This window comes from Salminus brasiliensis, chromosome 1 (genome assembly GCF_030463535.1).
Source record: "Salminus brasiliensis chromosome 1, fSalBra1.hap2, whole genome shotgun sequence".
In the NCBI taxonomy this organism is placed as follows: Eukaryota; Metazoa; Chordata; class Actinopteri; order Characiformes; family Bryconidae; genus Salminus; species Salminus brasiliensis.
Genome location: NC_132878.1, coordinates 69,827,959 through 69,850,458, shown reverse-complemented (window position 1 = coordinate 69,850,458; position 22,500 = coordinate 69,827,959). Strand labels below are relative to the sequence as shown.

General features: G+C 38.1%; 21 non-coding genes across 21 annotated transcripts; all 21 read right to left on the bottom strand.

The window, feature by feature from the left end:
* Window positions 1–1,758: 1,758 nt before the first annotated feature.
* trnas-aga (transfer RNA serine (anticodon AGA)) lies at window positions 1,759–1,840 on the bottom strand. The gene has a single exon. It is a non-coding gene; the product is annotated as a tRNA-Ser (tRNA).
* A 260-nt stretch (window positions 1,841–2,100) lies between these two features.
* On the bottom strand, window positions 2,101–2,182 carry trnas-uga (transfer RNA serine (anticodon UGA)). Its single transcript has one exon. It is a non-coding gene; the product is annotated as a tRNA-Ser (tRNA).
* A 1,771-nt stretch (window positions 2,183–3,953) lies between these two features.
* Window positions 3,954–4,035, bottom strand: trnas-aga (transfer RNA serine (anticodon AGA)). Its single transcript has one exon. It is a non-coding gene; the product is annotated as a tRNA-Ser (tRNA).
* A 260-nt stretch (window positions 4,036–4,295) lies between these two features.
* On the bottom strand, window positions 4,296–4,377 carry trnas-uga (transfer RNA serine (anticodon UGA)). Its single transcript has one exon. It is a non-coding gene; the product is annotated as a tRNA-Ser (tRNA).
* A 1,256-nt stretch (window positions 4,378–5,633) lies between these two features.
* trnas-aga (transfer RNA serine (anticodon AGA)) lies at window positions 5,634–5,715 on the bottom strand. Its single transcript has one exon. It is a non-coding gene; the product is annotated as a tRNA-Ser (tRNA).
* Window positions 5,716–5,975: 260 nt separating this feature from the next.
* Window positions 5,976–6,057, bottom strand: trnas-uga (transfer RNA serine (anticodon UGA)). Its single transcript has one exon. It is a non-coding gene; the product is annotated as a tRNA-Ser (tRNA).
* Window positions 6,058–7,828: 1,771 nt separating this feature from the next.
* trnas-aga (transfer RNA serine (anticodon AGA)) lies at window positions 7,829–7,910 on the bottom strand. Its single transcript has one exon. It is a non-coding gene; the product is annotated as a tRNA-Ser (tRNA).
* A 260-nt stretch (window positions 7,911–8,170) lies between these two features.
* trnas-uga (transfer RNA serine (anticodon UGA)) lies at window positions 8,171–8,252 on the bottom strand. The gene has a single exon. It is a non-coding gene; the product is annotated as a tRNA-Ser (tRNA).
* Window positions 8,253–9,506: 1,254 nt separating this feature from the next.
* trnas-aga (transfer RNA serine (anticodon AGA)) lies at window positions 9,507–9,588 on the bottom strand. The gene has a single exon. It is a non-coding gene; the product is annotated as a tRNA-Ser (tRNA).
* Window positions 9,589–9,848: 260 nt separating this feature from the next.
* Window positions 9,849–9,930, bottom strand: trnas-uga (transfer RNA serine (anticodon UGA)). The gene has a single exon. It is a non-coding gene; the product is annotated as a tRNA-Ser (tRNA).
* Window positions 9,931–11,699: 1,769 nt separating this feature from the next.
* Window positions 11,700–11,781, bottom strand: trnas-aga (transfer RNA serine (anticodon AGA)). Its single transcript has one exon. It is a non-coding gene; the product is annotated as a tRNA-Ser (tRNA).
* Window positions 11,782–12,041: 260 nt separating this feature from the next.
* Window positions 12,042–12,123, bottom strand: trnas-uga (transfer RNA serine (anticodon UGA)). Its single transcript has one exon. It is a non-coding gene; the product is annotated as a tRNA-Ser (tRNA).
* Window positions 12,124–13,376: 1,253 nt separating this feature from the next.
* On the bottom strand, window positions 13,377–13,458 carry trnas-aga (transfer RNA serine (anticodon AGA)). The gene has a single exon. It is a non-coding gene; the product is annotated as a tRNA-Ser (tRNA).
* Window positions 13,459–15,244: 1,786 nt separating this feature from the next.
* On the bottom strand, window positions 15,245–15,326 carry trnas-aga (transfer RNA serine (anticodon AGA)). Its single transcript has one exon. It is a non-coding gene; the product is annotated as a tRNA-Ser (tRNA).
* A 243-nt stretch (window positions 15,327–15,569) lies between these two features.
* trnas-uga (transfer RNA serine (anticodon UGA)) lies at window positions 15,570–15,651 on the bottom strand. Its single transcript has one exon. It is a non-coding gene; the product is annotated as a tRNA-Ser (tRNA).
* Window positions 15,652–16,907: 1,256 nt separating this feature from the next.
* trnas-aga (transfer RNA serine (anticodon AGA)) lies at window positions 16,908–16,989 on the bottom strand. Its single transcript has one exon. It is a non-coding gene; the product is annotated as a tRNA-Ser (tRNA).
* Window positions 16,990–17,249: 260 nt separating this feature from the next.
* trnas-uga (transfer RNA serine (anticodon UGA)) lies at window positions 17,250–17,331 on the bottom strand. The gene has a single exon. It is a non-coding gene; the product is annotated as a tRNA-Ser (tRNA).
* A 1,768-nt stretch (window positions 17,332–19,099) lies between these two features.
* On the bottom strand, window positions 19,100–19,181 carry trnas-aga (transfer RNA serine (anticodon AGA)). Its single transcript has one exon. It is a non-coding gene; the product is annotated as a tRNA-Ser (tRNA).
* Window positions 19,182–19,441: 260 nt separating this feature from the next.
* Window positions 19,442–19,523, bottom strand: trnas-uga (transfer RNA serine (anticodon UGA)). Its single transcript has one exon. It is a non-coding gene; the product is annotated as a tRNA-Ser (tRNA).
* Window positions 19,524–20,779: 1,256 nt separating this feature from the next.
* Window positions 20,780–20,861, bottom strand: trnas-aga (transfer RNA serine (anticodon AGA)). The gene has a single exon. It is a non-coding gene; the product is annotated as a tRNA-Ser (tRNA).
* A 260-nt stretch (window positions 20,862–21,121) lies between these two features.
* trnas-uga (transfer RNA serine (anticodon UGA)) lies at window positions 21,122–21,203 on the bottom strand. The gene has a single exon. It is a non-coding gene; the product is annotated as a tRNA-Ser (tRNA).
* Window positions 21,204–22,500: the final 1,297 nt, after the last annotated feature.

Here is a 22,500-nt window from a genome sequence, read left to right as displayed (position 1 = left end):
TATGCGCAGTTTCAGGCGCAGTAAAAGTACTGGTGTGTCAGAGTCAATTGTCGCAGGTGTGTTGAAAAAACCTGATACAATTTGTAGCTGCAGTAAACCACACTCTCACTTTTCAGATGCAGCGTTTCAAAAAGAAAAGTAAAGGATATGTTCTAACATATTTCTGTTTTGAGAGTCTATAAACTCTATAAACTCCATTGTAAATCTGCAGAAGTCAATTGAATCAATTCTTCTTCATATTCTAAGTCCCATTTAAAACATCCCTGTAGTAAGCAGGGATCAAACTTATGAGAGTAAGGTGATACTGGTGGACTCATCCTTCACGACTACTTCTTCCGTCAAAGATTAAAAACCCACCCGTAATCGGCAGGAATCGAACCTGCGTGGGGGAAGCCTTCTTCTTATCGTTGAAATTTATTTTGCCATAAATTTGTTTTTAATATTTTAGATTAAGCCTATTCAGGGAGGAATAAATTGGTATGTCAACTTAACTTTTATTCCTTTAATGTTGTAGAGTAACAAAGTATCCTTATGCCAATACCCTGTACCACACCTAAGAGGAACCAGCAGCAGCTCGTCAGACATTGACTAGACGCAATCAATTCAACATGTTCTGAGGAATGTTCCACTTTATTCATTGATGGATGGTCTAAGAAACTACGAAAAAATTGCGGTTTTGCCATTTCGCCTGCTGCTTCACGAACTGAGTCCCATTGAAATCCCACCCGTGTTCGGCACAGTTCGACCCTGTGCAGGAAGAACTGTGGTCAAGCTGTGAAATTGGCGCCCAATCTAAACAGCTTGTAATGACATTATATTTCTGTATTTGTTCATTAAATTAGACGTTTATATGCAAATTCAGGAAAAAAAGTCATTTAGATTTTAAGGTTTATGCGGGTCCTAATGGTTCATTTGGCCCGGATGCAGAGGGACCCGTATTACACAGTTTAGATCTGCATCCTAGCCATAACTGGATGGATGCTAGTTGTCTTTTGAGAGTATCACTCAACTACTGAAGGTATTTATAACTTCTTATTATACGTTTTTTTTTTTTTTATCTTCTGAGGATATTTTATCGGCTTAGGGATTTTTTTTAGATGCTTAGGGTATTTTAGCTGCTTAGAGTATTTGCTAACGTCTGAAGCATGTTAGCAGCTCAGAGTGATTTTAGCTAGTGATAGTATGTTTAATGAAGATATGTGCTTTTGTCCTTTACTAAGGTTGTCAGAGCTGTTTCAGCAGCTAATGGTACGTTTGGCTGCTGAGACGTCCATAGCTGCTGATGCTGTTTTTTGTCTTCGGGTATTTAGCTGTGCTTGGTATATGTTTGCCTGCTATGGCTATCTTTTTAGCTGCTGATGTTTTTTGTTTTACAGCTTGGGATATTTTACAGTTCTGTTAGTCTTGTAAATCATTAAAAATGCCTGTTTGCATTAAATTATATTTAAAACAATCTTTTGCACATTATTTAAAGATGAATTGTAGATGTTTAGTTATCTTAGGATTTTTCAGCTACCAAGATTTGTTTGTGGCTATGTGTTGTTGCTGCTAGAGACATCATATCTTCATATCTGAGGGCACAGTGAGAAACTAAAGCTAAATCCATTAAAAAAAAACGTTTATGTATAAGGACATTTCAATGATTTACACAAAGATTTGTACATTTTTTTCACTTAAGTGGGTTTTTTTTCCGCATGCCCTCAAATTAAAGAGCTGTTCCTAAAGTATCTACATGTTGAGTCTCATTAAAAACCCACCCGTAGTCGGCAGGATTCGAACCTGCGCGGGGAGACCCCAATGGATTTCTAGTCCATCGCCTTAACCACTCGGCCACGACTACTGCTTCGTCAGAAGTATGTAAGATTTATGGAGAGGTTAGCTTGTAAGTCATTTCCATTGTTTTGCCTTAAGATTAGCAAAAACTCCGCCAGAACTCGATGCTATAGTTCACATGAACAGGAATAAGTCAAAAGATTCAATTCAACATTTTCTAAGGAAGGTTCTACTTTAGTCCTTGTTGGATGGTCTTTGAAACTCATTTGCAATTTCACCATGTTCAGTGCTGCTCCATATTCTGTGTGCGCCCATTAAAAACCCACCCGTAGTCGGCAGGGTTCGAACCTGCGCGGGGAGACCCCAATGGATTTCAAGTCCATCGCCTTAACCACTCGGCCACGACTACTTTCTCCCCAAAGTATGCGCAGTTTCAGGCGCAGTAAAAGTACTGGTGTGTCAGAGTCAATTGTCGCAGGTGTGTTGAAAAAACCTGATACAATTTGTAGCTGCAGTAAACCACACTCTCACTTTTCAGATGCAGCGTTTCAAAAAGAAAAGTAAAGGATATGTTCTAACATATTTCTGTTTTGAGAGTCTATAAACTCTATAAACTCCATTGTAAATCTGCAGATGTCAATTGAATCAATTCTTCTTCATATTCTAAGTCCCATTTAAAACATCCCTGTAGTAAGCAGGGATCAAACTTATGAGAGTAAGGTGATACCGGTGGACTCGTCCTTCACGACTACTTCTTCCGTCAAAGATTAAAAACCCACCCGTAATCGGCAGGAATCGAACCTGCGTGGGGGAAGCCTTCTTCTTATCGTTGAAATTTATTTTGCCATAAATTTGTTTTTAATATTTTAGATTAAGCCTATTCAGGGAGGAATAAATTGGTATGTCAACTTAACGTTTATTCCTTTAATGTTGTAGAGTAACAAAGTATCCTTATGCCAATACCCTGTACCACACGTAAGAGGAACCAGCAGCAGCTCGTCAGACATTGACTAGACGCAATCAATTCAACATGTTCTGAGGAATGTTCCACTTTATTCATTGATGGATGGTCTAAGAAACTAAGAAAAAATTGCGGTTTTGCCATTTCGCCTGCTGCTTCACGAACTGAGTCCCATTGAAATCCCACCCGTGTTCGGCACAGTTCGACCCTGTGAGGGGAGAACTGTGGTCAAGCTGTGAAATTGGCGCCCAATCTAAACAGCTTGTAATGACATTATATTTCTGTATTTGTTCATTAAATTAGACGTTTATATGCAAATTCAGGAAAAAAAGTCATTTAGATTTTAAGGTTTATGCGGGTCCTAATGGTTCATTTGGCCCGGATGCAGAGGGACCCGTATTACACAGTTTAGATCTGCATCCTAGCCATAACTGGATGGATGCTAGTTGTCTTTTGAGAGTATCACTCAACTACTGAAGGTATTTATAACTTCTTATTATACGTTTTTTTTTTTTTTTATCTTCTGAGGATATTTTATCGGCTTAGGGATTTTTTTTAGATGCTTAGGGTATTTTAGCTGGTTAGAGTATTTACTAACGTCTGAAGCATGTTAGCAGCTCAGAGTGATTTTAGCTAGTGATAGTATGTTTAATGAAGATATGTGTTTTTGTCCTTTACTAAGGTTGTCAGAGTTGTTTCAGCAGCTAATGGTACGTTTGGCTGCTGAGACGTCCATAGCTGCTGATGCTGTTTTTTGTCTTCGGGTATTTAGCTGTGCTTGGTATATGTTTGCCTGCTATGGCTATCTTTTTAGCTGCTGATGTTTTTTGTTTTACAGCTTGGGATATTTTACAGTTCTGTTATTCTTGTAAATCATTAAAACTGCCTGTTTGCATTAAATTATATTTAAAACAATCTTTTGCACATTATTTAAAGATGAATTGTAGATGTTTAGTTATCTTAGGATTTTTCAGCTACCAAGATTTGTTTGTGGCTATGTGTTGTTGCTGCTAGAGACATCATATCTTCATATCTGAGGGCACAGTGAGAAACTAAAGCTAAATCCATTAAAAAAAACGTTTATGTATAAGGACATTTCAATGATTTACACAAAGATTTGTAATTTTTTTTCACTTAAGTGGGTTTTTTTTCCGCATGCCCTCAAATTAAAGAGCTGTTCCTAAAGTATCTACATGTTGAGTCTCATTAAAAACCCACCCGTAGTCGGCAGGATTCGAACCTGCGCGGGGAGACCCCAATGGATTTCTAGTCCATCGCCTTAACCACTCGGCCACAACTACTGCTTCGTCAGAAATATGTAGGATTTATGGAGAGGTTAGCTTGTAAGTCATTTCCATTGTTTTGCCTTAAGATTAGCAAAAACTCCGCCAGAACTCGATGCTATAGTTCCCATGAACAGGAATAAGTCAAAAGATTCAATTCAACATTTTCTAAGGAAGTTTCTACTTTAGTCCTTGTTGGATGGTCTTTGAAACTCATTTGCAATTTCACCATGTTCAGTGCTGCTCCATATTCTGTGTGCGCCCATTAAAAACCCACCCGTAGTCGGCAGGGTTCGAACCTGCGCGGGGAGACCCCAATGGATTTCAAGTCCATCGCCTTAACCACTCGGCCACGACTACTTTCTCCCCAAAGTATGCGCAGTTTCAGGCGCAGTAAAAGTACAGGTGTGTCAGAGTCAATTGTCGCAGGTGTGTTGAAAAAACCTGATACAATTTGTAGCTGCAGTAAACCACACACTCACTTTTCAGATGCAGCGTTTCAAAAAGAAAAGTAAAGGATATGTTCTAACATATTTCTGTTTTGAGAGTCTATAAACTCTATAAACTCTATTGTAAATCTGCAGATGTCAATTGAATCAATTCTTCTTCATATTCTAAGTCCCATTTAAAACATCCCTGTAGTAAGCAGGGATCAAACTTATGAGAGTAAGGTGAATCTGTATTTGTTCATTAAATTAGACGTTTATATGCAAATTCAGGAAAAAAAGTCATTTAGATTTTAAGGTTTATGCGGGTCCTAATGGTTCATTTGGCCCGGATGCAGAGGGACCCGTATTACACAGTTTAGATCTGCATCCTAGCCATAACTGGATGGATGCTAGTTGTCTTTTGAGAGTATCACTGAACTACTGAAGGTATTTATAACTTCTTATTATACGTTTTTTTTTTTTTTTATCTTCTGAGGATATTTTATCGGCTTAGGGATTTTTTTTAGATGCTTAGGGTATTTTAGCTGCTTAGAGTATTTGCTAACGTCTGAAGCATGTTAGCAGCTCAGAGTGATTTTAGCTAGTGATAGTATGTTTAATGAAGATATGTGCTTTTGTCCTTTACTAAGGTTGTCAGAGCTGTTTCAGCAGCTAATGGTACGTTTGGCTGCTGAGACGTCCATAGCTGCTGATGCTGTTTTTTGTCTTCGGGTATTTAGCTGTGCTTGGTATATGTTTGCCTGCTATGGCTATCTTTTTAGCTGCTGATGTTTTTTGTTTTACAGCTTGGGATATTTTACAGTTCTGTTAGTCTTGTAAATCATTAAAAATGCCTGTTTGCATTAAATTATATTTAAAACAATCTTTTGCACATTATTTAAAGATGAATTGTAGATGTTTAGTTATCTTAGGATTTTTCAGCTACCAAGATTTGTTTGTGGCTATGTGTTGTTGCTGCTAGAGACATCATATCTTCATATCTGAGGGCACAGTGAGAAACTAAAGCTAAATCCATTAAAAAAAAACGTTTATGTATAAGGACATTTCAATGATTTACACAAAGATTTGTACATTTTTTTCACTTAAGTGGGTTTTTTTTCCGCATGCCCTCAAATTAAAGAGCTGTTCCTAAAGTATCTACATGTTGAGTCTCATTAAAAACCCACCCGTAGTCGGCAGGATTCGAACCTGCGCGGGGAGACCCCAATGGATTTCTAGTCCATCGCCTTAATCACTCGGCCACGACTACTGCTTCGTCAGAAGTATGTAAGATTTATGGAGAGGTTAGCTTGTAAGTCATTTCCATTGTTTTGCCTTAAGATTAGCAAAAACTCCGCCAGAACTCGATGCTATAGTTCACATGAACAGGAATAAGTCAAAAGATTCAATTCAACATTTTCTAAGGAAGGTTCTACTTTAGTCCTTGTTGGATGGTCTTTGAAACTCATTTGCAATTTCACCATGTTCAGTGCTGCTCCATATTCTGTGTGCGCCCATTAAAAACCCACCCGTAGTCGGCAGGGTTCGAACCTGCGCGGGGAGACCCCAATGGATTTCAAGTCCATCCCCTTAACCACTCGGCCACGACTACTTTCTCCCCAAAGTATGCGCAGTTTCAGGCGCAGTAAAAGTACTGGTGTGTCAGAGTCAATTGTCGCAGGTGTGTTGAAAAAACCTGATACAATTTGTAGCTGCAGTAAACCACACTCTCACTTTTCAGATGCAGCGTTTCAAAAAGAAAAGTAAAGGATATGTTCTAACATATTTCTGTTTTGAGAGTCTATAAACTCTATAAACTCCATTGTAAATCTGCAGATGTCAATTGAATCAATTCTTCTTCATATTCTAAGTCCCATTTAAAACATCCCTGTAGTAAGCAGGGATCAAACTTATGAGAGTAAGGTGATACTGGTGGACTCGTCCTTCACGACTACTTCTTCCGTCAAAGATTAAAAACCCACCCGTAATCGGCAGGAATCGAACCTGCGTGGGGGAAGCCTTCTTCTTATCGTTGAAATTTATTTTGCCATAAATTTGTTTTTAATATTTTAGATTAAGCCTATTCAGGGAGGAATAAATTGGTATGTCAACTTAACTTTTATTCCTTTAATGTTGTAGAGTAACAAAGTATCCTTATGCCAATACCCTGTACCACACCTAAGAGGAACCAGCAGCAGCTCGTCAGACATTGACTAGACGCAATCAATTCAACATGTTCTGAGGAATGTTCCACTTTATTCATTGATGGATGGTCTAAGAAACTACGAAAAAATTGCGGTTTTGCCATTTCGCCTGCTGCTTCACGAACTGAGTCCCATTGAAATCCCACCCGTGTTCGGCACAGTTCGACCCTGTGCAGGAAGAACTGTGGTCAAGCTGTGAAATTGGCGCCCAATCTAAACAGCTTGTAATGACATTATATTTCTGTATTTGTTCATTAAATTAGACGTTTATATGCAAATTCAGGAAAAAAAGTCATTTAGATTTTAAGGTTTATGCGGGTCCTAATGGTTCATTTGGCCCGGATGCAGAGGGACCCGTATTACACAGTTTAGTTTTGCATCCTAGCCATAACTGGATGGATGCTAGTTGTCATTTGAGAGTATCACTCAACTACTGAAGGTATTTATAACTTCTTATTATACGTTTTTTTTTTTTTTTATCTTCTGAGGATATTTTATCGGCTTAGGGATTTTTTTTAGATGCTTAGGGTATTTTAGCTGCTTAGAGTATTTGCTAAGGTCTAAAGCATGTTAGCAGCTCAGAGTGATTTTAGCTAGTGATAGTATGTTTAATGAAGATATGTGTTTTTGTCCTTTACTAAGGTTGTCAGAGTTGTTTCAGCAGCTAATGGTACGTTTGGCTGCTGAGACGTCCATAGCTGCTGATGCTGTTTTTTGTCTTCGGGTATTTAGCTGTGCTTGGTATATGTTTGCCTGCTATGGCTATATTTCTAGCTGCTGATGTTTTTTGTTTTACAGCTCGGGATATTTTACAGTTCTGTTATTCTTGTAAATCATTAAAAATGCCTTTATGTATTAAATTATATTCAAAACAATCTTTTGCACATTATTTAAAGATGAATTGTAGATGTTTAGTTATCTTAGGATTTTTCAGCTACCAAGATTTGTTTGTGGCTATGTGTTGTTGCTGCTAGAGACATCATATCTTCATATCTGAGGGCACAGTGAGAAACTAAAGCTAAATCCATTAAAAAAAACGTTTATGTATAAGGACATTTCAATGATTTACACAAAGATTTGTAATTTTTTTTCACTTAAGTGGGTTTTTTTTCCGCATGCCCTCAAATTAAAGAGCTGTTCCTAAAGTATCTACATGTTGAGTCTCATTAAAAACCCACCCGTAGTCGGCAGGATTCGAACCTGCGCGGGGAGACCCCAATGGATTTCTAGTCCATCGCCTTAACCACTCGGCCACGACTACTGCTTCGTCAGAAATATGTAGGATTTATGGAGAGGTTAGCTTGTAAGTCATTTCCATTGTTTTGCCTTAAGATTAGCAAAAACTCCGCCAGAACTCGATGCTATAGTTCCCATGAACAGGAATAAGTCAAAAGATTCAATTCAACATTTTCTAAGGAAGTTTCTACTTTAGTCCTTGTTGGATGGTCTTTGAAACTCATTTGCAATTTCACCATGTTCAGTGCTGCTCCATATTCTGTGTGCGCCCATTAAAAACCCACCCGTAGTCGGCAGGGTTCAAACCTGCGCGGGGAGACCCCAATGGATTTCAAGTCCATCGCCTTAACCACTCGGCCACGACTACTTTCTCCCCAAAGTATGCACAGTTTCAGGCGCAGTAAAAGTACAGGTGTGTCAGAGTCAATTGTCGCAGGTGTGTTGAAAAAACCTGATACAATTTGTAGCTGCAGTAAACCACACTCTCACTTTTCAGATGCAGCGTTTCAAAAAGAAAAGTAAAGGATATGTTCTAACATATTTCTGTTTTGAGAGTCTATAAACTCTATAAACTCTATTGTAAATCTGCAGATGTCAATTGAATCAACTCTTCTTCATATTCTAAGTCCCATTTAAAACATCCCTGTAGTAAGCAGGGATCAAACTTATGAGAGTAAGGTGAATCTGTATTTATTCATTAAATTAGACGTTTATATGCAAATTCAGGAAAAAAAGTCATTTAGATTTTAAGGTTTATGCGGGTCCTAATGGTTCATTTGGCCAGGATGCAGAGGGACCCGTATTACACAGTTTAGATCTGCATCCTAGCCATAACTGGATGGATGCTAGTTGTCTTTTGAGAGTATCACTGAACTACTGAAGGTATTTATAACTTCTTATTATACGTTTTTTTTTTTTTTATCTTCTGAGGATATTTTATCGGCTTAGGGATTTTTTTTAGATGCTTAGGGTATTTTAGCTGCTTAGAGTATTTGCTAACGTCTGAAGCATGTTAGCAGCTCAGAGTGATTTTAGCTAGTGATAGTATGTTTAATGAAGATATGTGCTTTTGTCCTTTACTAAGGTTGTCAGAGCTGTTTCAGCAGCTAATGGTACGTTTGGCTGCTGAGACGTCCATAGCTGCTGATGCTGTTTTTTGTCTTCGGGTATTTAGCTGTGCTTGGTATATGTTTGCCTGCTATGGCTATCTTTTTAGCTGCTGATGTTTTTTGTTTTACAGCTTGGGATATTTTACAGTTCTGTTAGTCTTGTAAATCATTAAAAATGCCTGTTTGCATTAAATTATATTTAAAACAATCTTTTGCACATTATTTAAAGATGAATTGTAGATGTTTAGTTATCTTAGGATTTTTCAGCTACCAAGATTTGTTTGTGGCTATGTGTTGTTGCTGCTAGAGACATCATATCTTCATATCTGAGGGCACAGTGAGAAACTAAAGCTAAATCCATTAAAAAAAAACGTTTATGTATAAGGACATTTCAATGATTTACACAAAGATTTGTAATTTTTTTCACTTAAGTGGGTTTTTTTTCCGCATGCCCTCAAATTAAAGAGCTGTTCCTAAAGTATCTACATGTTGAGTCTCATTAAAAACCCACCCGTAGTCGGCAGGATTCGAACCTGCGCGGGGAGACCCCAATGGATTTCTAGTCCATCGCCTTAACCACTCGGCCACGACTACTGCTTCGTCAGAAGTATGTAAGATTTATGGAGAGGTTAGCTTGTAAGTCATTTCCATTGTTTTGCCTTAAGATTAGCAAAAACTCCGCCAGAACTCGATGCTATAGTTCACATGAACAGGAATAAGTCAAAAGATTCAATTCAACATTTTCTAAGGAAGGTTCTACTTTAGTCCTTGTTGGATGGTCTTTGAAACTCATTTGCAATTTCACCATGTTCAGTGCTGCTCCATATTCTGTGTGCGCCCATTAAAAACCCACCCGTAGTCGGAAGGGTTCGAACCTGCGCGGGGAGACCCCAATGGATTTCAAGTCCATCGCCTTAACCACTCGGCCACGACTACTTTCTCCCCAAAGTATGCGTCTCCAGATCGTAAACTTTCAGGCGCAGTAAAAGTACAGGTGTGTCAGAGTCAATTGTCGCAGGTGTGTTGAAAAAACCTGATACAATTTGTAGCTGCAGTAAACCACACTCTCACTTTTCAGATGCAGCGTTTCAAAAAGAAAAGTAAAGGATATGTTCTAACATATTTCTGTTTTGAGAGTCTATAAACTCTATAAACTCTATTGTAAATCTGCAGATGTCAATTGAATCAATTCTTCTTCATATTCTAAGTCCCATTTAAAACATCCCTGTAGTAAGCAGGGATCAAACTTATGAGAGTAAGGTGATACTGGTGGACTCGTCCTTCACGACTACTTCTTCCGTCAAAGATTAAAAACCCACCCGTAATCGGCAGGAATCGAACCTGCGTGGGGGAAGCCTTCTTCATATCGTTGAAATTTATTTTGCCATAAATTTGTTTTTAATATTTTAGATTAAGCCTATTCAGGGAGGAATAAATTGGTATGTCAACTTAACTTTTATTCCTTTAATGTTGTAGAGTAACAAAGTATCCTTATGCCAATACCCTGTACCACACGTAAGAGGAACCAGCAGCAGCTCGTCAGACATTGACTAGACACAATCAATTCAACATGTTCCACTTTATTCATTGATGGATGGTCTAAGAAACTGAATTGCGGTTTTGCCATTTCGCCTGCTGCTTCACGAACTGAGTCCCATTGAAATCCCACCCGTGTTCGGCACAGTTCGACCCTGTGCGGGGAGAACTGTGGTCAAGCTGTGAAATTGGCGCCCAATCTAAACAGCTTGTAATGACATTATATTTCTGTATTTGTTCATTAAATTAGACGTTTATATGCAAATTCAGGAAAAAAAGTCATTTAGATTTTAAGGTTTATGCGGGTCCTAATGGTTCATTTGGCCCGGATGCAGAGGGACCCGTATTACACAGTTTAGTTTTGCATCCTAGCCATAACTGGATGGATGCTAGTTGTCTTTTGAGAGTATCACTCAACTACTGAAGGTATTTATAACTTCTTATTATACATTTTTTTTTTTTTTTTTTTATCTTCTGAGGATATTTTATCGGCTTAGGGATTTTTTTTAGATGCTTAGGGTATTTTAGCTGCTTAGAGTATTTGCTAACGTCTGAAGCATGTTAGCAGCTCAGAGTGATTTTAGCTAGTGATAGTATGTTTAATGAAGATATGTGTTTTTGTCCTTTACTAAGGTTGTCAGAGTTGTTTCAGCAGCTAATGGTACGTTTGGCTGCTGAGACGTCCATAGCTGCTGATGCTGTTTTTTGTCTTCGGGTATTTAGCTGTGCTTGGTATATGTTTGCCTGCTATGGCTATCTTTTTAGCTGCTGATGTTTTTTGTTTTACAGCTTGGGATATTTTACAGTTCTGTTATTCTTGTAAATCATTAAAACTGCCTGTTTGCATTAAATTATATTTAAAACAATCTTTTGCACATTATTTAAAGATGAATTGTAGATGTTTAGTTATCTTAGGATTTTTCAGCTACCAAGATTTGTTTGTGGCTATGTGTTGTTGCTGCTAGAGACATCATATCTTCATATCTGAGGGCACAGTGAGAAACTAAAGCTAAATCCATTAAAAAAACGTTTATGTATAAGGACATTTCAATGATTTACACAAAGATTTGTAATTTTTTTTCACTTAAGTGGGTTTTTTTTCCGCATGCCCTCAAATTAAAGAGCTGTTCTTAAAGTATCTACATGTTGAGTCTCATTAAAAACCCACCCGTAGTCGGCAGGATTTGAACCTGCGCGGGGAGACCCCAATGGATTTCTAGTCCATCGCCTTAACCACTCGGCCACGACTACTGCTTCGTCAGAAATATGTAGGATTTATGGAGAGGTTAGCTTGTAAGTCATTTCCATTGTTTTGCCTTAAGATTAGCAAAAACTCCGCCAGAACTCGATGCTATAGTTCACATGAACAGGAATAAGTCAAAAGATTCAATTCAACATTTTCTAAGGAAGTTTCTACTTTAGTCCTTGTTGGATGGTCTTTGAAACTCATTTGCAATTTCACCATGTTCAGTGCTGCTCCATATTCTGTGTGCGCCCATTAAAAACCCACCCGTAGTCGGCAGGGTTCGAACCTGCGCGGGGAGACCCCAATGGATTTCAAGTCCATCGCCTTAACCACTCGGCCACGACTACTTTCTCCCCAAAGTATGCGCAGTTTCAGGCGCAGTAAAAGTACAGGTGTGTCAGAGTCAATTGTCGCAGGTGTGTTGAAAAAACCTGATACAATTTGTAGCTGCAGTAAACCACACTCTCACTTTTCAGATGCAGCGTTTCAAAAAGAAAAGTAAAGGGTATGTTCTAACATATTTCTGTTTTGAGAGTCTATAAACTCTATAAACTCTATTGTAAATCTGCAGATGTCAATTGAATCAATTCTTCTTCATATTCTAAGTCCCATTTAAAACATCCCTGTAGTAAGCAGGGATCAAACTTATGAGAGTAAGGTGAATCTGTATTTGTTCATTAAATTAGACGTTTATATGCAAATTCAGGAAAAAAAGTCGTTTAGATTTTAAGGTTTATGCGGGTCCTAATGGTTCATTTGGCCCGGATGCAGAGGGACCCGTATTACACAGTTTAGTTCTGCATCCTAGCCATAACTGGATGGATGCTAGTTGTCTTTTGAGAGTATCACTCAACTACTGAAGGTATTTATAACTTCTTATTATACGTTTTTTTTTTTTTTATCTTCTGAGGATATTTTATCGGCTTAGGGATTTTTTTTAGATGCTTAGGGTATTTTAGCTGCTTAGAGTATTTGCTAACGTCTGAAGCATGTTAGCAGCTCAGAGTGATTTTAGCTAGTGATAGTATGTTTAATGAAGATATGTGTTTTTGTCCTTTACTAAGGTTGTCAGAGTTGTTTCAGCAGCTAATGGTACGTTTGGCTGCTCAGACATCCATAGCTGCTGATGCTGTTTTTTGTCTTCGGGTATTTAGCTGTGCTTGGTATATGTTTGCCTGCTATGGCTATCTTTTTAGCTGCTGATGTTTTTTGTTTTACAGCTTGGGATATTTTACAGTTCTGTTAGTCTTGTAAATCATTAAAAATGCCTGTTTGCATTAAATTATATTTAAAACAATCTTTTGCACATTATTTAAAGATGAATTGTAGATGTTTAGTTATCTTAGGATTTTTCAGCTACCAAGATTTGTTTGTGGCTATGTGTTGTTGCTTCTAGAGACATCATATCTTCATATCTGAGGGCACAGTGAGAAACTAAAGCTAAATCCATTAAAAAAACGTTTATGTATAAGGACATTTTAATGATTTACACAAAGATTTGTACATATTTTTCACTTAAGTGTTTTTTTTTCCCGCATGCCCTCAAATTAAAGAGCTGTTCCTAAAGTATCTACATGTTGAGTCTCATTAAAAACCCACCCGTTGTCGGCAGGATTCGAACCTGCGCGGGGAGACCCCAATGGATTTCTAGTCCATCGCCTTAACCACTCGGCCACGACTACTGCTTTGCCAGAATCAGGGAGTCAACTTTATTCTGTCATATATATCTGTTTAATATGTAAGACAAAGCCTATTTATCAGAGTCAATTTTCACAGCTGTGTTGAATAAACCTGCTACAATTTGTAGCTGCAGTAAACCACACTCTCACTTTTCAGCTGCAGCGTTTCAAAAAGAAAAGTAAAGGGTAGGTTCTAACATACTTCTGTTTTGAGAGTCTATAAACTCTATTGTAAATCTGCGCATGTCAATTGAATCAATTCTTCTTCATATTCTAAGTCCCATTTAAAACATCCCTGTAGTAAGCAGGGATCAAACTTATGAGAGTAAGGTGATACTGGTGGACTCGTCCTTCACGACTACTTCTTCCGTCAAAGATTAAAAACCCACCCGTAATCGGCAGGAATCGAACCTGCGTGGGGGAAGCCTTCTTCATATCGTTGAAATTTATTTTGCCATAAATTTGTTTTTAATATTTTAGATTAAGCCTATTCAGGGAGGAATAAATTGGTATGTCAACTTAACGTTTATTCCTATAATGTTGTAGAGTAACAAAGTATCCTTATGCCAATACCCTGTACCACACGTAAGAGGAACCAGCAGCAGCTCGTCAGACATTGACTAGACGCAATCAATTCAACATGTTCTGAGGAATGTTCCACTTTATTCATTGATGGATGGTCTAAGAAACTAAGAAAAAATTGCGGTTTTGCCATTTCGCCTGCTGCTTCACGAACTGAGTCCCATTGAAATCCCACCCGTGTTCGGCACAGTTCGACCCTGTGAGGGGAGAACTGTGGTCAAGCTGTGAAATTGGCGCCCAATCTAAACAGCTTGTAATGACATTATATTTCTGTATTTGTTCATTAAATTAGACGTTTATATGCAAATTCAGGAAAAAAAGTCATTTAGATTTTAAGGTTTATGCGGGTCCTAATGGTTCATTTGGCCCGGATGCAGAGGGACCCGTATTACACAGTTTAGATCTGCATCGTAGCCATAACTGGATGGATGCTAGTTGTCTTTTGAGAGTATCACTCAACTACTGAAGGTATTTATAACTTCTTATTATACGTTTTTTTTTTTTTTATCTTCTGAGGATATTTTATCGGCTTAGGGATTTTTTTTAGATGCTTAGGGTATTTTAGCTGCTTAGAGTATTTGCTAACGTCTGAAGCATGTTAGCAGCTCAGAGTGATTTTAGCTAGTGATAGTATGTTTAATGAAGATATGTGCTTTTGTCCTTTACTAAGGTTGTCAGAGTTGTTTCAGCAGCTAATGGTACGTTTGGCTGCTGAGACGTCCATAGCTGCTGATGCTGTTTTTTGTCTTCGGGTATTTAGCTGTGCTTGGTATATGTTTGCCTGCTATGGCTATCTTTTTAGCTGCTGATGTTTTTTGTTTTACAGCTTGGGATATTTTACAGTTCTGTTATTCTTGTAAATCATTAAAACTGCCTGTTTGCATTAAATTATATTTAAAACAATCTTTTGCACATTATTTAAAGATGAATTGTAGATGTTTAGTTATCTTAGGATTTTTCAGCTACCAAGATTTGTTTGTGGCTATGTGTTGTTGCTGCTAGAGACATCATATCTTCATATCTGAGGGCACAGTGAGAAACTAAAGCTAAATCCATTAAAAAAAACGTTTATGTATAAGGACATTTCAATGATTTACACAAAGATTTGTAATTTTTTTTCACTTAAGTGGGTTTTTTTTCCGCATGCCCTCAAATTAAAGAGCTGTTCCTAAAGTATCTACATGTTGAGTCTCATTAAAAACCCACCCGTAGTCGGCAGGATTCGAACCTGCGCGGGGAGACCCCAATGGATTTCTAGTCCATCGCCTTAACCACTCGGCCACGACTACTGCTTCGTCAGAAATATGTAGGATTTATGGAGAGGTTAGCTTGTAAGTCATTTCCATTGTTTTGCCTTAAGATTAGCAAAAACTCCGCCAGAACTCGATGCTATAGTTCCCATGAACAGGAATAAGTCAAAAGATTCAATTCAACATTTTCTAAGGAAGTTTCTACTTTAGTCCTTGTTGGATGGTCTTTGAAACTCATTTGCAATTTCACCATGTTCAGTGCTGCTCCATTAAAAACCCACCCGTAGTCGGCAGGGTTCGAACCTGCGCGGGGAGACCCCAATGGATTTCAAGTCCATCGCCTTAACCACTCGGCCACGACTACTTTCTCCCCAAAGTATGCGCAGTTTCAGGCGCAGTAAAAGTACAGGTGTGTCAGAGTCAATTGTCGCAGGTGTGTTGAAAAAACCTGATACAATTTGTAGCTGCAGTAAACCACACTCTCACTTTTCAGATGCAGCGTTTCAAAAAGAAAAGTAAAGGATATGTTCTAACATATTTCTGTTTTGAGAGTCTATAAACTCTATAAACTCTATTGTAAATCTGCAGATGTCAATTGAATCAATTCTTCTTCATATTCTAAGTCCCATTTAAAACATCCCTGTAGTAAGCAGGGATCAAACTTATGAGAGTAAGGTGAATCTGTATTTGTTCATTAAATTAGACGTTTATATGCAAATTCAGGAAAAAAAGTCATTTAGATTTTAAGGTTTATGCGGGTCCTAATGGTTCATTTGGCCCGGATGCAGAGGGACCCGTATTACACAGTTTAGATCTGCATCCTAGCCATAACTGGATGGATGCTAGTTGTCTTTTGAGAGTATCACTGAACTACTGAAGGTATTTATAACTTCTTATTATACGTTTTTTTTTTTTTTTATCTTCTGAGGATATTTTATCGGCTTAGGGATTTTTTTTAGATGCTTAGGGTATTTTAGCTGCTTAGAGTATTTGCTAACGTCTGAAGCATGTTAGCAGCTCAGAGTGATTTTAGCTAGTGATAGTATGTTTAATGAAGATATGTGCTTTTGTCCTTTACTAAGGTTGTCAGAGCTGTTTCAGCAGCTAATGGTACGTTTGGCTGCTGAGACGTCCATAGCTGCTGATGCTGTTTTTTGTCTTCGGGTATTTAGCTGTGCTTGGTATATGTTTGCCTGCTATGGCTATCTTTTTAGCTGCTGATGTTTTTTGTTTTACAGCTTGGGATATTTTACAGTTCTGTTAGTCTTGTAAATCATTAAAAATGCCTGTTTGCATTAAATTATATTTAAAACAATCTTTTGCACATTATTTAAAGATGAATTGTAGATGTTTAGTTATCTTAGGATTTTTCAGCTACCAAGATTTGTTTGTGGCTATGTGTTGTTGCTGCTAGAGACATCATATCTTCATATCTGAGGGCACAGTGAGAAACTAAAGCTAAATCCATTAAAAAAAAACGTTTATGTATAAGGACATTTCAATGATTTACACAAAGATTTGTACATTTTTTTCACTTAAGTGGGTTTTTTTTCCGCATGCCCTCAAATTAAAGAGCTGTTCCTAAAGTATCTACATGTTGAGTCTCATTAAAAACCCACCCGTAGTCGGCAGGATTCGAACCTGCGCGGGGAGACCCCAATGGATTTCTAGTCCATCGCCTTAACCACTCGGCCACGACTACTGCTTCGTCAGAAGTATGTAAGATTTATGGAGAGGTTAGCTTGTAAGTCATTTCCATTGTTTTGCCTTAAGATTAGCAAAAACTCCGCCAGAACTCGATGCTATAGTTCACATGAACAGGAATAAGTCAAAAGATTCAATTCAACATTTTCTAAGGAAGGTTCTACTTTAGACCTTGTTGGATGGTCTTTGAAACTCATTTGCAATTTCACCATGTTCAGTGCTGCTCCATATTCTGTGTGCGCCCATTAAAAACCCACCCGTAGTCGGCAGGGTTCGAACCTGCGCGGGGAGACCCCAATGGATTTCAAGTCCATCGCCTTAACCACTCGGCCACGACTACTTTCTCCCCAAAGTATGCGCAGTTTCAGGCGCAGTAAAAGTACTGGTGTGTCAGAGTCAATTGTCGCAGGTGTGTTGAAAAAACCTGATACAATTTGTAGCTGCAGTAAACCACACTCTCACTTTTCAGATGCAGCGTTTCAAAAAGAAAAGTAAAGGATATGTTCTAACATATTTCTGTTTTGAGAGTCTATAAACTCTATAAACTCCATTGTAAATCTGCAGATGTCAATTGAATCAATTCTTCTTCATATTCTAAGTCCCATTTAAAACATCCCTGTAGTAAGCAGGGATCAAACTTATGAGAGTAAGGTGATACTGGTGGACTCGTCCTTCACGACTACTTCTTCCGTCAAAGATTAAAAACCCACCCGTAATCGGCAGGAATCGAACCTGCGTGGGGGAAGCCTTCTTCTTATCGTTGAAATTTATTTTGCCATAAATTTGTTTTTAATATTTTAGATTAAGCCTATTCAGGGAGGAATAAATTGGTATGTCAACTTAACTTTTATTCCTTTAATGTTGTAGAGTAACAAAGTATCCTTATGCCAATACCCTGTACCACACCTAAGAGGAACCAGCAGCAGCTCGTCAGACATTGACTAGACGCAATCAATTCAACATGTTCTGAGGAATGTTCCACTTTATTCATTGATGGATGGTCTAAGAAACTAAGAAAAAATTGCGGTTTTGCCATTTCGCCTGCTGCTTCACGAACTGAGTCCCATTGAAATCCCACCCGTGTTCGGCACAGTTCGACCCTGTGCGGGGAGAACTGTGGTCAAGCTGTGAAATTGGCGCCCAATCTAAACAGCTTGTAATGACATTATATTTCTGTATTTGTTCATTAAATTAGACGTTTATATGCAAATTCAGGAAAAAAAGTCATTTAGATTTTAAGGTTTATGCGGGTCCTAATGGTTCATTTGGCCCGAATGCAGAGGGACCCGTATTACACAGTTTAGTTTTGCATCCTAGCCATAACTGGATGGATGCTAGTTGTCTTTTGAGAGTATCACTCAACTACTGAAGGTATTTATAACTTCTTATTATACGTTTTTTTTTTTTTATCTTCTGAGGATATTTTATCGGCTTAGGGATTTTTTTTAGATGCTTAGGGTATTTTAGCTGCTTAGAGTATTTGCTAACGTCTAAAGCATGTTAGCAGCTCAGAGTGATTTTAGCTAGTGATAGTATGTTTAATGAAGATATGTGTTTTTGTCCTTTACTAAGGTTGTCAGAGTTGTTTCAGCAGCTAATGGTACGTTTGGCTGCTGAGACGTCCATAGCTGCTGATGCTGTTTTTTGTCTTCGGGTATTTAGCTGTGCTTGGTATATGTTTGCCTGCTATGGCTATCTTTTTAGCTGCTGATGTTTTTTGTTTTACAGCTTGGGATATTTTACAGTTCTGTTATTCTTGTAAATCATTAAAACTGCCTGTTTGCATTAAATTATATTTAAAACAATCTTTTGCACATTATTTAAAGATGAATTGTAGATGTTTAGTTATCTTAGGATTTTTCAGCTACCAAGATTTGTTTGTGGCTATGTGTTGTTGCTGCTAGAGACATCATATCTTCATATCTGAGGGCACAGTGAGAAACTAAAGCTAAATCCATTAAAAAAACGTTTATGTATAAGGACATTTCAATGATTTACACAAAGATTTGTAATTTTTTTTCACTTAAGTGGGTTTTTTTTCCGCATGCCCTCAAATTAAAGAGCTGTTCCTAAAGTATCTACATGTTGAGTCTCATTAAAAACCCACCCGTAGTCGGCAGGGTTCGAACCTGCGCGGGGAGACCCCAATGGATTTCTAGTCCATCGCCTTAACCACTCGGCCACGACTACTGCTTCGTCAGAAATATGTAGGATTTATGGAGAGGTTAGCTTGTAAGTCATTTCCATTGTTTTGCCTTAAGATTAGCAAAAACTCCGCCAGAACTCGATGCTATAGTTCCCATGAACAGGAATAAGTCAAAAGATTCAATTCAACATTTTCTAAGGAAGTTTCTACTTTAGTCCTTGTTGGATGGTCTTTGAAACTCATTTGCAATTTCACCATGTTCAGTGCTGCTCCATATTCTGTGTGCACCCATTAAAAACCCACCCGTAGTCGGCAGGGTTCGAACCTGCGCGGGGAGACCCCAATGGATTTCAAGTCCATCGCCTTAACCACTCGGCCACGACTACTTTCTCCCCAAAGTATGCGCAGTTTCAGGCGCAGTAAAAGTACAGGTGTGTCAGAGTCAATTGTCGCAGGTGTGTTGAAAAAACCTGATATAATTTGTAGCTGCAGTAAACCACACTCTCACTTTTCAGATGCAGCGTTTCAAAAAGAAAAGTAAAGGATATGTTCTAACATATTTCTGTTTTGAGAGTCTATAAACTCTATAAACTCTATTGTAAATCTGCAGATGTCAATTGAATCAATTCTTCTTCATATTCTAAGTCCCATTTAAAACATCCCTGTAGTAAGCAGGGATCAAACTTATGAGAGTAAGGTGAATCTGTATTTGTTCATTAAATTAGACGTTTATATGCAAATTCAGGAAAAAAAGTCATTTAGATTTTAAGGTTTATGCGGGTCCTAATGGTTCATTTGGCCCGGATGCAGAGGGACCCGTATTACACAGTTTAGATCTGCATCCTAGCCATAACTGGATGGATGCTAGTTGTCTTTTGAGAGTATCACTGAACTACTGAAGGTATTTATAACTTCTTATTATACGTTTTTTTTTTTTTTTATCTTCTGAGGATATTTTATCGGCTTAGGGATTTTTTTTAGATGCTTAGGGTATTTTAGCTGCTTAGAGTATTTGCTAACGTCTGAAGCATGTTAGCAGCTCAGAGTGATTTTAGCTAGTGATAGTATGTTTAATGAAGATATGTGCTTTTGTCCTTTACTAAGGTTGTCAGAGCTGTTTCAGCAGCTAATGGTACGTTTGGCTGCTGAGACGTCCATAGCTGCTGATGCTGTTTTTTGTCTTCGGGTATTTAGCTGTGCTTGGTATATGTTTGCCTGCTATGGCTATCTTTTTAGCTGCTGATGTTTTTTGTTTTACAGCTTGGGATATTTTACAGTTCTGTTAGTCTTGTAAATCATTAAAAATGCCTGTTTGCATTAAATTATATTTAAAACAATCTTTTGCACATTATTTAAAGATGAATTGTAGATGTTTAGTTATCTTAGGATTTTTCAGCTACCAAGATTTGTTTGTGGCTATGTGTTGTTGCTGCTAGAGACATCATATCTTCATATCTGAGGGCACAGTGAGAAACTAAAGCTAAATCCATTAAAAAAAAACGTTTATGTATAAGGACATTTCAATGATTTACACAAAGATTTGTACATTTTTTTCACTTAAGTGGGTTTTTTTTCCGCATGCCCTCAAATTAAAGAGCTGTTCCTAAAGTATCTACATGTTGAGTCTCATTAAAAACCCACCCGTAGTCGGCAGGATTCGAACCTGCGCGGGGAGACCCCAATGGATTTCTAGTCCATCGCCTTAACCACTCGGCCACGACTACTGCTTCGTCAGAAGTATGTAAGATTTATGGAGAGGTTAGCTTGTAAGTCATTTCCATTGTTTTGCCTTAAGATTAGCAAAAACTCCGCCAGAACTCGATGCTATAGTTCACATGAACAGGAATAAGTCAAATGATTCAATTCAACATTTTCTAAGGAAGGTTCTACTTTAGACCTTGTTGGATGGTCTTTGAAACTCATTTGCAATTTCACCATGTTCAGTGCTGCTCCATATTCTGTGTGCGCCCATTAAAAACCCACCCGTAGTCGGCAGGGTTCGAAACTGCGCGGGGAGACCCCAATGGACTTCAAGTCCATCGCCTTAACCACTCGGCCACGACTACTTTCTCCCCAAAGTATGCGCAGTTTCAGGCGCAGTAAAAGTACAGGTGTGTCAGAGTCAATTGTCGCAGGTGTGTTGAAAAAACCTGATACAATTTGTAGCTGCAGTAAACCACACTCTCACTTTTCAGATGCAGCGTTTCAAAAAGAAAAGTAAAGGATATGTTCTAACATATTTCTGTTTTGAGAGTCTATAAACTCTATAAACTCCATTGTAAATCTGCAGATGTCAATTGAATCAATTCTTCTTCATATTCTAAGTCCCATTTAAAACATCCCTGTAGTAAGCAGGGATCAAACTTATGAGAGTAAGGTGATACTGGTGGACTCGTCCTTCACGACTACTTCTTCCGTCAAAGATTAAAAACCCACCCGTAATCGGCAGGAATCGAACCTGCGTGGGGGAAGCCTTCTTCTTATCGTTGAAATTTATTTTGCCATAAATTTGTTTTTAATATTTTAGATTAAGCCTATTCAGGGAGGAATAAATTGGTATGTCAACTTAACTTTTATTCCTTTAATGTTGTAGAGTAACAAAGTATCCTTATGCCAATACCCTGTACCACACCTAAGAGGAACCAGCAGCAGCTCGTCAGACATTGACTAGACGCAATCAATTCAACATGTTCTGAGGAATGTTCCACTTTATTCATTGATGGATGGTTCTAAGAAACTACGAAAAAATTGCGGTTTTGCCATTTCGCCTGCTGCTTCACGAACTGAGTCCCATTGAAATCCCACCCGTGTTCGGCACAGTTCGACCCTGTGCGGGGAGAACTGTGGTCAAGCTGTGAAATTGGCGCCCAATCTAAACAGCTTGTAATGACATTATATTTCTGTATTTGTTCATTAAATTAGACGTTTATATGCAAATTCAGGAAAAAAAGTCATTTAGATTTTAAGGTTTATGCGGGTCCTAATGGTTCATTTGGCCCGGATGCAGAGGGACCCGTATTACACAGTTTAGTTTTGCATCCTAGCCATAACTGGATGGATGCTAGTTGTCTTTTGAGAGTATCACTCAACTACTGAAGGTATTTATAACTTCTTATTATACGTTTTTTTTTTTTTTATCTTCTGAGGATATTTTATCGGCTTAGGGATTTTTTTTAGATGCTTAGGGTATTTTAGCTGCTTAGAGTATTTGCTAACGTCTAAAGCATGTTAGCAGCTCAGAGTGATTTTAGCTAGTGATAGTATGTTTAATGAAGATATGTGTTTTTGTCCTTTACTAAGGTTGTCAGAGTTGTTTCAGCAGCTAATGGTACGTTTGGCTGCTGAGACGTCCATAGCTGCTGA